Source organism: Asparagus officinalis, chromosome 7, assembly GCF_001876935.1.
Source record: "Asparagus officinalis chromosome 7, Aspof.V1, whole genome shotgun sequence".
NCBI classification, from domain to species: Eukaryota; Viridiplantae; Streptophyta; class Magnoliopsida; order Asparagales; family Asparagaceae; genus Asparagus; species Asparagus officinalis.
In genome coordinates, this window is record NC_033800.1 from 8,250,189 (window position 1) to 8,263,856 (window position 13,668).

Below are 13,668 nucleotides of genomic sequence, written 5' to 3' on the forward strand. Positions count from 1 at the left end.
CATGCGTTGGTCGACGTCATCTAATTCGGATAACGACGTTCGTCATCTTCTCTCCGTCTCGAGCTGTGTGTGGATACCTATAGGCATTTTTTGACGCCTACACCCTGCAGCCACCAAAGTTCCTGTGCACCGAACCCTCTGTTTCGTACTTGCTCCAAAAACCTAGGTTAGATTATGCGTTGGTATTTATAGCAACCAATCGAGTAATAGGGTGGGCTTGTGATTCATCCGCTAGGCTTGAGAGTTTTGTCCGCTGGCTTCATTCACGTGATCTTCATTCACGTGATGGCTTCATGCATGTGGTGGTCGTGGCCCCCACATTCACATCAGTTCACGTGATCTTCATTCACGTGATGGCTTCATGCATGTGGTGGTCGTGGCCCCCACATTCACATCAGGGACACCTTGTGACCTCTCATCATCAAATGGAAAATGGGCGGATTCCACGACATTATCAAAACATGAAGGACATTTTTGGTTAATCATTTAGTTTAATAAATGTTTACAAATACTAACAAACTAGAGAGACTTCTTCTACCTAGCAAAAGATATATATAGAGAGAAACTTATGTCAACTTAAGTGGACGTCCACTAAGTTTCTTAGTCATTGATGATCACTTGATTGAGCTACATTGTGGATGATCCGCTCCGTTAAACTTGATCTACATATTCTAAAACTCCAACACATCAAATTTGGGGTGAACCCATCGTGATTTGACCCTCCGTTGAGCCATATAAAAAGTTCTATTCATTCGAAACCGTTAAAATTGATACGAGTGGATGAAGGGTCAAACAACGACGGGTTCACCCTAAATTTGGTGTATTGGGGTTTTAGAATATGTAGATCAAGTTTAACGGAACGGATCATCCACAATGTAGCTCAATCAAGTGATCATCAATGACTAAGAAACTTAGTGTTAGACGAATTAATCTAGACGAAATTTTTTTCCGTCTAGTTTAACTCAATCTAGAAGGAAAATAAAATTATCCTCGTCTCCAACATATATTTTGGTTTTGAGACAGTGCGCCACAAATCTCCCCCTAAATTTTCATTTGACCGCTCTGTAAAAATCCTAAAAAACTATTCAAATCCCCAGTTCTTCGTTCAACCATCTCTACATTCGGTCTCCTCCTTTGCCTCTCATCCTCCTCCGCTCTGTGGTATTTAGCATGATTTCTCATTAACATGTTGGGGATTTATATATTTATTTTGTAGTAATGTTCACTTAAACATGCTGATCCTCGGTAATGTCATAATAAAGGATTTAGATGGCTTTGTATCATTACTAATTTTAAGCATAGAAGTGTTGACATTTTATCTTTCTCTTACACATAATACATGAATATGCACTTCATATACTAATCTTCTTACAAAAAAAAAACTTTAAAAGTCTTGAGATTTTAGTTTTCTCTAACATATAATACATGAATATGCACTTCATATATATCCTAATCTTTTACAAAAAAAAAGAAGTGTGTTTATATGCAAATTGGAGCATTCTAGGGTGACAGCCACCCTTTTGTCAATCATTTTCAAATGATGGGGTCTTGATTGAAAATTAAATGAACAAGAGCAAAACTGATGACTCATTTTCCAAATATTAAGGTTAATAGAAGTTATACCCAATGAACTATTATGGTGTCACAGCCCACTTATACCTCATACGCAGACGATGTTTAACTTTTTTTTGCTCACATTTTGGAGGGCAATTTAGTCCTTTTTAGGTAAACTTTAGGGCAAAAGGTAATTTGATGATTGTCAAAAGAATCGAAGATTGTTTGATTAGAAATTTAAAATGAATTTTAAACTCTTAGGAGGATTTTCGTTCATTCCTGCAAATTACCATTTCTTTTTGGGGGTAAAAAGGAAATTTTTTTTTCTGAACTATTATTTTCGAGGCAGTGTTATACTGATACAAAGACAAAGAAGAGATATAGATCAACGGTTGAAGCTTTGAGAGCCTTGGAGGAGGAAGAATGACAAACAAAAGATGTGATCACAAATACTTATCATTGCCATTTTGCTGACGACAGGGTACATTTGATGACAACAGATAGACATAATTTGTTGGGGGGCATTCTTTAATTTCCCTTATTTTACAATGTGAAATTTAATGATATTGTTAATAACATTAGAGTTGATGTACAAGAGATATTTCTGTTTAGGTTGACTCCCGTCTAGTGAGATCAACTTAGATGGAATTTCGTCTATGTTGAGTCAACCTGGACAGAAATATCCTAGACGGACTTTTCTAGACGGATTTCCGTCAAAATTAATCTATTTAGACGGAATTTGGGGGGCAACCTAGACGGTATTTTCCATCTAAGTTGATCATTTTTCTACTAGTAATAATTTATAAGATCGGACATTACCGGTACATTAATTATAAAAAAGAAAGATGAAAATCATTAGACACGTTAACATTATTAACAAAGTGTACGGGAACTACTAAATTTTTTTCCCCCTTCAAATTTCAAATTGAAATGTGGCATTTTCTCAATTAGGTTAATAATGGAATGGTCACTAACACAGAAAACGAAAACTTTCGTGCCATGGAGCCCAAACAAGCCGGCGTGGATGCACTCACAAGGACAGCTGGCACCAAATTGCCGGATGAGTCTACGGGCATTAAAAGGAGAGCCTACGACCTTATGCATGTGACTGATATTTTCAGTCTCGTGATGTGCACCTCTTATCCATTTCCTGTGGGGCTGATTGTTTGCATAAGGGAAAGGGAAAGCCTGTCAAAAGTATCAGTTTTGACAGGTTTTCTTGCAAAAACGCATCTAAAAAGAAGCGTTTTTTACATGAAAGTCTGTCAAAACTGATACTTTTGACAAGCTTTCAATCCATTTTCCCCTCTAAAAGAGGCAACCAAACAGCCCCTATATAACACACATAATCGTAAGACCAACCAAAAAGTCCATTAGTCCTCCTACAATTTTATAGGAATGACATCTAACAATGAAAACGCGAGAGAAACTTTGAATTGTACAAACCCCACACAAAATTCTAATCTTTTTTATAGACTATGGTCTAGAAGAAAATGAAGGGGCTGTTGGGTTGGATGGAATTAGAGTTGCAAAAGTAAATACACCAACATGATTTATATTTAGATTGTGCACCATTGTAATTGGAAAAGTTAAATGAAAATGTTGGAAATTTTACGTCAAAACCCCTAAAACAGCAGAAACATTGTATAGAAAAAATATACCAAGATTTAACGAGGTTCGACAACTGCCTACGTCCTCGGGAGCCACATAGTAAATTTCTTATTAATCAAATAAGAAATTACAAACTTAGAGCAGATCTCAAACTGAGATCTCTCAATAAATACAAATTTATTACTGTAGCTACAGTAACAAATTCCCTTTTTAAATGTCCCCTCTTAATTTTCTCTTCAATAAATTCTCTCTTTAATTTCCTTCCCAATCACGTGAACACAGGAGAAGAGAGAGAGAGAGAGAGAGAGAGAGAGAGAGAGAGAGAGAGAGAGAGAGAGAGAGAGAGAGGAGAGAGAGAGGGAGAGAGAGAGAGAGAGAGAGAGAGAGATCACGGGAGAGGAGAGAGGGAGAGAGTCGCCGCCAGAAATCGCCAGGAGAGAGAGGGGGAAGAAGCGTCGGATCCATAACCAGGGGTTTCCCTTTTATAGGGAAACCCTAGCTGAGCTGTCGACAGACTGTTGACAGCCTGGATTTCCGCCACAAGCTCGCTTGTCACTGATCGCCCGTTCGAGCTCGCCAACTCAATCCTCGAACTCGCCTGCAACACATGCCCTCAAGCTCACCTGGGTGGAGCCTGCCTGCTCCAAAACTCGCCAGACTAGATCTCGCCTGATAGAAGCTCGCCTGGACCGTGCTCGCCTGCAACTCTGGATCTCGAGCTCGCCTGCGTGAGATTCTCAAGCTCGCCTAACTCGTCCACACTTCGACCTTGTCGCCACGAGCTCGCCAAAGCTTCGACCTCGCCTGAAGCTCCTTGTCACCGACTTATTCTCGCCTACAGGTTTGGTCGACACCCAAACTAACAATCTCCCACTTGGAGACCAAACCGCCGTCAGCAGGCTACCTCTACAAGCATCATCTCCCGTGTGGCTCCGTCCTCATTGTTTTCGTCAAAAGTTGGTTTTGCTGTGGAATTCATTATATTTTTGTTTGATTACAACAAATTCAAAGAAATAGTCTTTTTATAAGACCTCTTTTACACAACAAAATGAAAATTATAACTTTTTAGAAACAAACGCAGGATCGTTGTTTGGATCACTGCTTGCGTGAGATCTTTGCCTGTGCCGGGGGTACGTTAACCCGTGGACTACCGATTCACAGATTCTGATTGAATCGTGAAGGTTTTAGGGATTCTTTCTTCGTTTATCGAAGTAAGAATTTAAAGCGAATATCTTATCGATGTAAGATGTTCACTCTTCTAAAGATCAAGTCAGAGCTTAGATCTCTAGGAATGACCAAAAGCTTCTTGAGGATGTTTATGAAGAAGGAAGACTCTCTCTTGCTCCAATTCACAAAAAGCTCAAGTCTCTCTGCCTTAATTGCTCTCCCCAATCTGCCCCCTTGGATGCTCTCTAATCAGCCCCTCTTTTGTAACCATCGTCTCACTACCTAAATACCATCCTTTTATGATGTTAGTGGGTCTCCTTTCAGTTTGTAACCATCTCTCCACGTTTATGGTTGATCTAAAGTAGTTATGAAGTCAAAAAAACCGTCAAAAAACGTGTTGTAACCAACTCTATGGCCGAGACAGTGAAGTCTGTCGCGCACCTCCGAGACTGTTCGCGCTGTCTTGGGTATTTTGGCTCTAACTTCCTCGTCCAATATCGGAATGAGATGATCCAAGATGCGTTAGAAATATGACGAAGAGATCTACAACTTTTATCTTTTGAGTTTCTTTAGATTTGGATCATATCATGGCTTAAATGTGCAATACATTTCCGCGGCAGTCTCTGCTGACGCGCACCTCCGAGACCGTTCGCGCTGTCTCGGGTATTTTGGCTCTAACTTCCTCGTCCGATATCGGAATGAGGTGATCCAAGATGCGTTGGAAAGCTAACGAAGAGATCTACAACTTCTCATTGGCGCTTCACTCTGTTTACTTGCGCGATACCACTTACTGCCGCGCACCTCCGAGGCAGTTTGCGTTGTCCCGGGTATTTTGGCTCTAACTTCCTCGTCCGATGTCGGAATGAGATGATCCAAGATGCGTTGGAAAGCTGACAAAGATATCTACAACTTCCTATTGGCGCTTCACTCTGTTTACTTGTGCGACACCACGTACTGCCGCGCTATTACCGCGGCAGTTATCACTGCCACGCACCTCCGAGGCAGTTTGCGTTGTCTCGGATATTTTGGCTCTAACTTCCTCGTCCGATGTCGGAATGAGGTGATCCAAGATGCGTTGGAAAGCTATCGAAGAGATCTACAACTTTCCATAGGCACATTGCTCTGTTTGTGAGCACAACACTTTTCATTTCCGTGCTTATGCGCGTCAGTGTTCCCTATCCCGGGTGTTCATATTGTTCTTCTATGTTATTTCACATGTTCCTTTGCTTCTTTTGACTTTGGATGATCTTCTTTGACTTAGATAGGTATATTCATACCTATAAGTATTTTTAGATGTCTACAGATACCCCCTCCAAAGTATCTCAGACTTATTCTTTTATAAAGGAGTCTGGGACACTTTGGATAAGATGAGTCTTACTTACAATCCCTTCAGTACTTAGTTGAGGAGATCGTGTAGAAGAACCTATAAACGGCTTCAACTCTTGACTTCTTCATCTTTTAGTCTACTCAGTGCTTTGTAGAATAGCTAAAACTATTTCGGTGCTGCATTTATCGCTTGACCGTTGTCGAAATCTTGAACTGAAACTGATGTTTTGATTTATGAATTAACTCTTGTCGTTGAACTTATGTTGAACTGATTGTCTTCATTAGGAATTCATATCTGGATCGCAATTGAATCCCCTGAGATCATCCATTGGAATTTTTTTTAGCCTTATTTTGGCAAAAATCATTGACGCGTTGACAGGCGTTAACACAGTTTATCCTCATGTGTTTACTGGAGTCTACACAGTTTAAGCTCTTAAGTTGTTGGAGCATAGCGGTCCTGAGTGTCGAAGCTGCAGGACTAATTGTTCAGGTCGGTTCATCTGCAGGTATGAACTTTATCCTGAGTTTGTCGTATACTCAAGTCACGAGACCAACTAATGAAGCTGGTGCGTCAGTGATTATCGTATTTATAGGATTTTTAGCAAACCCTCAGCCATCAACGGGTTTGATAAGCCTTTACCGACTACGTTTGAATCAGGCTAGCATGCAGATTGTTTAAGTCCGTTCTGTATGTAACGTTATGCTAAAAGAATAAACTCTCTTAGACTTGGTGCTATGATGTTGAATACATAGGCTTTGTCGTTAATACGGGAACGTACCACCCGGTGACGTGTGATAGACGTAAATTTATCTCTAATAAGGAATTGAGATAACGTCCCCCACGTATAAAATATGGATTTGAAAATGTTGATGGGTTACGTCTTTTTGGTAAAAAGATGAACCCGATACTGGAGAGGAAGAATTTTATATTCTATCTCCTGGTCTCTTGTTTGTTGGTAGAGATAGACCCAAAATTAGAGAGAAAGAATTTTATATTCTATCTCTTGGTCTCTTGTTTGTTGGTAGAGATAAATCCAAAATCGGAGAGGAAGAATTTTATATTCTATCTCCTATTACAAAAGAAACTCAAAGTGGGGTCTTCACTTGGAGAATCTTGACTGGTTTGAATAATCCTAACTGTCATAAGATTTGATTATTCAATTCAAAAGTGGATCTTTCATTCACAAAATGAATCGAAAGAAGATTTTGGTTGTGGTCCTAACTGTAGTAAGGTTTGACCAAGTGGGAGTTTTGAGACGATCCTAACTGTAGGAAAGTTTGATCGCTCTATTTGTGGACTTCTCATTCCTTGGAGGAATCGAGAGAGAATTTTGGTTTTGGTCTTAATTATAGGAAAGTTTGACCAAGTGGGAGTTTTGAGACGATCCTAACTGTAGGAAGGTTTGACCGCTCGATTTGTGGACTTCTCGTTCCTTGGAGGAATCGAGAGAGAATTTTGGCTTTGGTCCTAACTGTTTAAAGGTTTGACCAAATGGAGACTTGAGACGATCCTAACTGTTTAAAGGTTTGATCGTTCAATTTGTGGACCTCTCGTTCATGAAAGGAATCGAGAGGGGATTTTGGCTTTGGTCCTAACTGTTTAAAGGTTTGACCAAATGAGAACTTGAGACGATCCTAACTGTTTAAAGGTTTGATCGTTCAATTTATGGACCTCTCGTTCATGAAAGGAATCGAGAGGAGATTTTGGCTTTGGTCCTAACTGTTTAAAGGTTTGACCAAATGAGAATTTGAGATGATCCTAACTGTTTAAAGGTTTGATCGTTCAATTTGTGGACCTCTCGTTCATGAAAGGAATCGAGAGGGGATTTTGGCTTTGGTCCTAACTGTTTAAAGGTTTGACCAAATGAGAATTTGAGATGATCCTAACTGTTTAAAGGTTTGATCGTTCAATTTGTGGACCTCTCGTTCATGAAAGGAATCGAGAGGGGATTTTGGCTTTGGTCCTAACTGTTTAAAGGTTTGACCAAGATGGGAATTTGAGACGATCCTAACTGTTTAAAGGTTTGATCGTTCAATTTGTGGACCTCTCGTTCATGAAAGGAATCGAGAGGGGATTTTGGCTTTGGTCCTAACTGTTTAAAGGTTTGACCAAGATGGGAATTTGAGACGATCCTAACTGTTTAAAGGTTTGATCGTTCAATTTGTGGACCTCTCGTTCATGGAACGAATCGAGAGGGGATTTTGGCTTTGGTCCTAACTGTTTAAAGGTTTGACCAAGATGGGAATTTGAGACGATCCTAACTGTTTAAAGGTTTGATCGTTCAATTTGTGGACCTCTCGTTCATGGAACGAATCGAGAGGGGATTTTGGCTTTGGTCCTAACTGTTGGAATGAATCGAGAAGAGATTTTGGTTGTGGTCCTAACTGTAGTAAGGTTTGACCAGATGGAAGTTTTGAGACGACCCTAACTGTTTAAAGGTTTGATCGTTCAATTTGTGGACCTCTCGTTCATGAAAGGAATCGAGAGGGGATTTTGGCTTTGGTCCTAACTGTTTAAAGGTTTGACCAAATAAGAACTTGAGACGATCCTAACTGTTTAAAGGTTTGATCGTTCAATTTGTGGACCTCTCGTTCAGTAAAGGAATCGAGAGGGGATTTTGGTTTTGGTCCTAACTGTTTAAAGGTTTGACCAAATGGGGACTTGAGACGATCCTAACTATTTAAAGGTTTGATCGTTCAATTTGTGGACCTCTCGTTCATGGGAGGAATCGAGAGGGGATTTTGGTTTTGGTCCTAACTGTTTAAAGGTTTGACCAGATGGAAGTTTTGAGACGACCCTAACTGTAGGAATGTTTGATCGTTCAATTTGGGGACCTATCGTTCAGTGAAGGAATCGAGAGGGGATTTTGGTTTTGGTCCTAATTGTTTAAAGGTTTGACCAAATGGGGACTTGAGACGATCCTAACTGTTTAAAGGTTTGATCGTTCAATTTGTGGACCTCTCGTTCATGGGAGGAATCGAGAGGGATTTTAGCTTTGGTCCTAACTGTTTAAATGTTTGACCAAATATGAGTTTTGTGAGGGAAGATTGATCTAAAAAAGTGATCGAATCTCATCTCAGCAAAAGAGTATTCGGAAATCACCATGGGGATATAGTGTTTATCACTTTGTTTATAATGATCGGGTTATCCCTAAGAAAATTACATATAGCATTCTTCCGAGAACTTCCCGTTACATGAACCATCCACCCCAGCTTCTTTCGCGAAACTGGGTCTAACATCATACTGAGTTACATGACCGGGTTATCCTTAAGAATATTACATATAAGACTCATATACCTATTAGAGTATCGAGGAGCAGTTTATACTCGTATACTCTTTGGAGTGTTGAGAAGCAGTTTATACTCGTATACTCTTCGGAGTGAGGGGAAACAGTTTATACTCGTGCACCTAGTGGATTTAGAGTCGTCTTTACTTGGCTTGTTTCGCCGTTATGACGCCGGAGTCAATTAAGGCTTGGATTTTGTTTTTGAGTCCGAAACAAATCTTAGTGGGATGAAGAACCCTTCTGTGGTACGCACAGTTGTTTGGATCCGTAATTCTCTTAGCTCCCTCCTGATCTTTAATAGGTGGTAGCTCGATTTTATCATTGGCGAGGAGGTATTTTAATATGGCTGGAGCTTCATCATTTTCGAAAGAATACTCCTTTTGAAACTTCGGATCGAGAGTTGCATTCCCAGCGATTGCAGATATCGTCGGTCGGCTTCTCTCAGCTTTCTTTCTTTTAAGAAAGTGTTCAGCTTGTTCACCGCGTATTTTTAAATCTTTCCAAGTTTTGGATGGTACGACCCCCAGGGCTTCCAGGACATCGATGGAGAGATTATTGTGGCATGTTTGTAGGATGAACTCCTCTGTAACAGGATCTCTGCAATTCATTGCCTTGTTACGAAAGCGCTTGACAAAATTGTCGACTGACTCTCTGTCTTTTTGCTTCTCATCCAAAAGGGTTCCGATTGACACTTCGGTGTCATCACCGAAGAAATTGCTGAGGAATAAACTTTCTATGTCATCCCAGCAATTGATGCTCCCTAGCTTAAGACGTCGGTACCAATCGAAGGCGGGCCCACGAAGGGTGGAAACGAATAACGGGACCATTAAAGCCTCGTTTCCAGAGATCATGCCCAAATGAGACTTGAAATAAATCAAGTGCGGAGTAGGTGAGCTTTTCCCGTCAAACGGTGTGAAGTTTGAATCCCATTCTCTTGGATAGGGACACGGAATACCCGTCTTCTTTACTTTCTGAGCGGACATCAAAGCATTGACTTTGTTTTCAAGGTCTTGCATTTTCTTGTCCTCATCTTCATCTCTCTCCGAGTGATGTTGAGCAGAAATAATTGGGCCACCCCCAGTGTTATTAAGCGGTGCAATTGAACTACCTCCAATATTATTATTGGGAGGATTTGTTGAACCACCCCCAGTGTTATTGTCATTGGGAGGTGTGTCAGCCATAATGACTTCATCCACTTCTGGATCACTGTCATCTACAACATTCTGAGTGTGGCGGCTGGATTCAGCACGCTGACTGGACTCAGGAGGTTGAGGCCGTTGAGTTAGCAATTCTCTCATTTGTTGGATAGCTAACTCCATCTCTGTCTTCATCTCAGCTCTAATTTCTTCACGTTGTTTCGCTAGAGCTTCTTGAAGCTTTTGAGCAAACTGACCAGAAGTGATTGTGAACACTTCTTTGGTTTGTCCCGTGCGAGACATTGTATCATCAGAAGCGATCGCAGAACAAGTGTCCGATAGTTTGTCCTCTGAAGACATTCCTTCATGCATTCTCTTGTAATCTCTACGTCTGATAGCTCCTGACTGGAGTCGAGACATCCGTTGGGCAATTCTTGAATTGACTTTTCCTCCCGGGGAAAAATCGGGGTTTGATTCATTTGAATGCTTAGATTTTCCTTTATCAGCCACATTGATGGTGACTTCAGGGAATTCATCCTCTTGAATAGCAAATTTCTTGCTGAAACGTCTCGGCCTGGGCTTTGACATTTCGGTGAAAAGCCTCTGGAACACTGAGACTCTTTGCGGGATGACTTCTCGTTTGGCGTAGTTATATTCCAACAATGCTACTTTAATGAGTCGCGCACAGGAACAATGAGAGTTTATTTCTCGAATAGTTCTCTTTCGAAATTTATTCAAACCCACAGCTTGATAGTACGATTCATCGGTATGATTGCCGAAAAATCCTATCGTCTATTGGTATGACCTCCCAGGCATAACGATGTCTTTTGACGAACACATCTTCTTCTGAGGGTGTAAAACCTTGTTGGCATTCTCAGGACAAATTATTGTTGCCTTTGAGCGATCCAAGGTTATGTCAGGAGTCACACGTTTAGAACCACTCCCTTGCGGGTGCGGAGTCTTAACGGGCTCCAAATGCTGATTTTGCACAACTCCAGACTTCGGAATCCAAACTTTGTAGAATTTTGGTGGTTCTTTGGCCACCGTTTTCTTCTTTCCTTCTCGTCTTTGTTGTAAAAGAGCACGGGCACGAGCGGTGTTTGCCATACGCTTTTGTATGAGTTCTTTGAGGGTCGAACGGGCCCTTTTGGCAAGAGTCCATTCTTCCGACGTAAGTTTTGCTGAGATGTGAGTGATTTGACGTTGAGGCGACTGAACCACTTGATGTTTCCTCGATTCTAAGTCCGCATAGTAACAAACTCCATCGGTTTGTTCCAAGGCCTTAGCCAATTGACGAGCGCGGCGTTGGCGTCGCCTCTGACGAGCCCTCTTCGTCAGAGTTGGCGAACTTCGATCGAACGACTCCTTAATTAGGGTGGAATCATTATGAACAGAGCTTCCGGCTTTGGGGGTCGCCGGGATAATGTTGCGAGGCAAGGCCTCAACAACGATTGGGCGAGAGTCTTCACTTTTAGCCTTCTTTGGCGTATACTTCTTCAATGATGAGATCCTCTTGTACTTGCGAGATAATGAAGATCTTGAAGAGGATGATGAGAGATATTCTTCAAACTTGGTTTGGTCAAACTCGTATTCGACCGTGGATTCAATTGGAATCTTGATCGGCTGCGACATGACGGTCTCGGCAGCGAGACCGTTGGCTCCCACTGTGGTCGCCAGTTTGTTTTCGTCAAAAGTTAGTTTTGCTGTGGAATTCATTATATTTTTGTTTGATTACAACAAATTCAAAGAAATAGTCTTTTTATAAGACCTCTTTTACACAACAAAATAAAAATTATAACTTTTTAGAAACAAAAGCAGGATCGTTGTTTGGATCACTGCTTGCGTGAGATCTTTGCCTGTGCCGGGGGTGCGTTAACCCGTGGACCACCGATTCACAAATTCTGATTGAATCGTGAAGGTTTTAGGGATTTTTTCTTCGTTTATCGAAGTAAGAATTTGAAGCGAATATCTTATCGATGTAAGATGTTCACTCTTCTAAAGATCAAGTCAGAGCTTAGATCTCTAGGAATGACAAAAAGCTTCTTGAGGATGTTTATGAAGAAGGAAGACTCTCTCTCTTACTCCAATTCACAAAAAGCTCAAGTCTCTCTGCCTTAATTGCTCTCCGCAATCTGCCCCCTTGGATGCTCTCTAATCAGCCCCCCTTTTGTAACCATCGTCCCACTACCTAAATACCATCCTTTTATGATGTTAGTGAGTCTCCTTTCAGTTTGTAACCATCTCTCCATATTTATGGTTGATCTAAAGTAGTTATGAAGTCAAAAAAACCGTCAAAAAACGTGTTGTAACCAACTCTATGGCCGAGACAGTGAAGTCTGTCGCGTACCTCCGAGACTGTTCGCGCTGTCTTGGGTATTTTGGCTCTAACTTCCTCGTCCGATATCGGAATGAGATGATCCAAGATGCGTTGGAAATCTGACGAAGAGATCTACAACTTTTGTCTTTGAGTTTCTAAAGATTTGGATCATATCATGGCTTAAATATGAAATACATTTCCGCAGCTGTCTCTGCTGACGCGCACCTCCGAGACCGTTCGCACTGTCTCGGGTATTTTGGCTCTAACTTCCTCGTCCGATGTCGGAATGAGGTGATCCAAGATGCGTTGGAAAGCTAACAAAGAGATCTACAACTTCCCATTGGCGCTTCACTCTGTTTACTTTCGAGATACCACGTACTGCCGTGCTATTACCGCGGCAGTTATCACTGCCGCGCACCTCCGAGGCAGTTTGCGTTGTCTTGGGTATTTTGGCTCTAACTTCCTCGTCCGATGTCGGAATGAGATGATCCAAGATGTGTTGGAAAGCTGACGAAGAGATCTACAACTTCCCATTGGTGCTTCACTCTGTTTACTTGCGCGACACCATGTACTACCGCGCTATTACCACGGCAGTTATCACTGCCGCGCACCTCCGAGGCAGTTTGCGTTGTCTCGGGTATTTTGGCTCTAACTTCCTCGTCCGATGTCGGAATGAGGTGATCCAAGATGCGTTGGAAAGCTATCGAAGAGATCTACAACTTTCCATAGGCACATTACTCTGTTTGTGAGCACAACACTTTCCATTTCCGTGCCTATGCGCGTCAGTGTTCCCTATCGCGGGTGTTCATATTGTTCTTCTATGTTATTTCACATGTTCCTTTGCTTCTTTTGACTTTGGATGATCTTCTTTGACTTAGATAGTTATATTCATACCTATAAGCATTTTTAGATGCCTACAGTGCATGAAAGCCAATTGAAGCTGCACATAACTCTAGTTTCTGAATGGTCACCATCTTTGTTAACATATCTGCTGAATTCTTATTTCTTAGAATCTTCTCCAGTTTCAACACGTCATCTTCCAGTAGGGATCTGATGAAGTGGTATCGAAGCCCAATATGCTTCGTTCTAGAATGAAATACGGAATTCTTAGCCAAGTAAATTGCACTTTGACTATCATTGTGCAAGACATGACTCTCCTGTTTGAATCCCAGCTCAGTTAACAAACCCTGAAGCCATATCATCTCTTTACTGGCTTCAGCCACTACAACATACTGTTTGTGGGAAAATTTGCAGTAAAAGAAACGAAGGA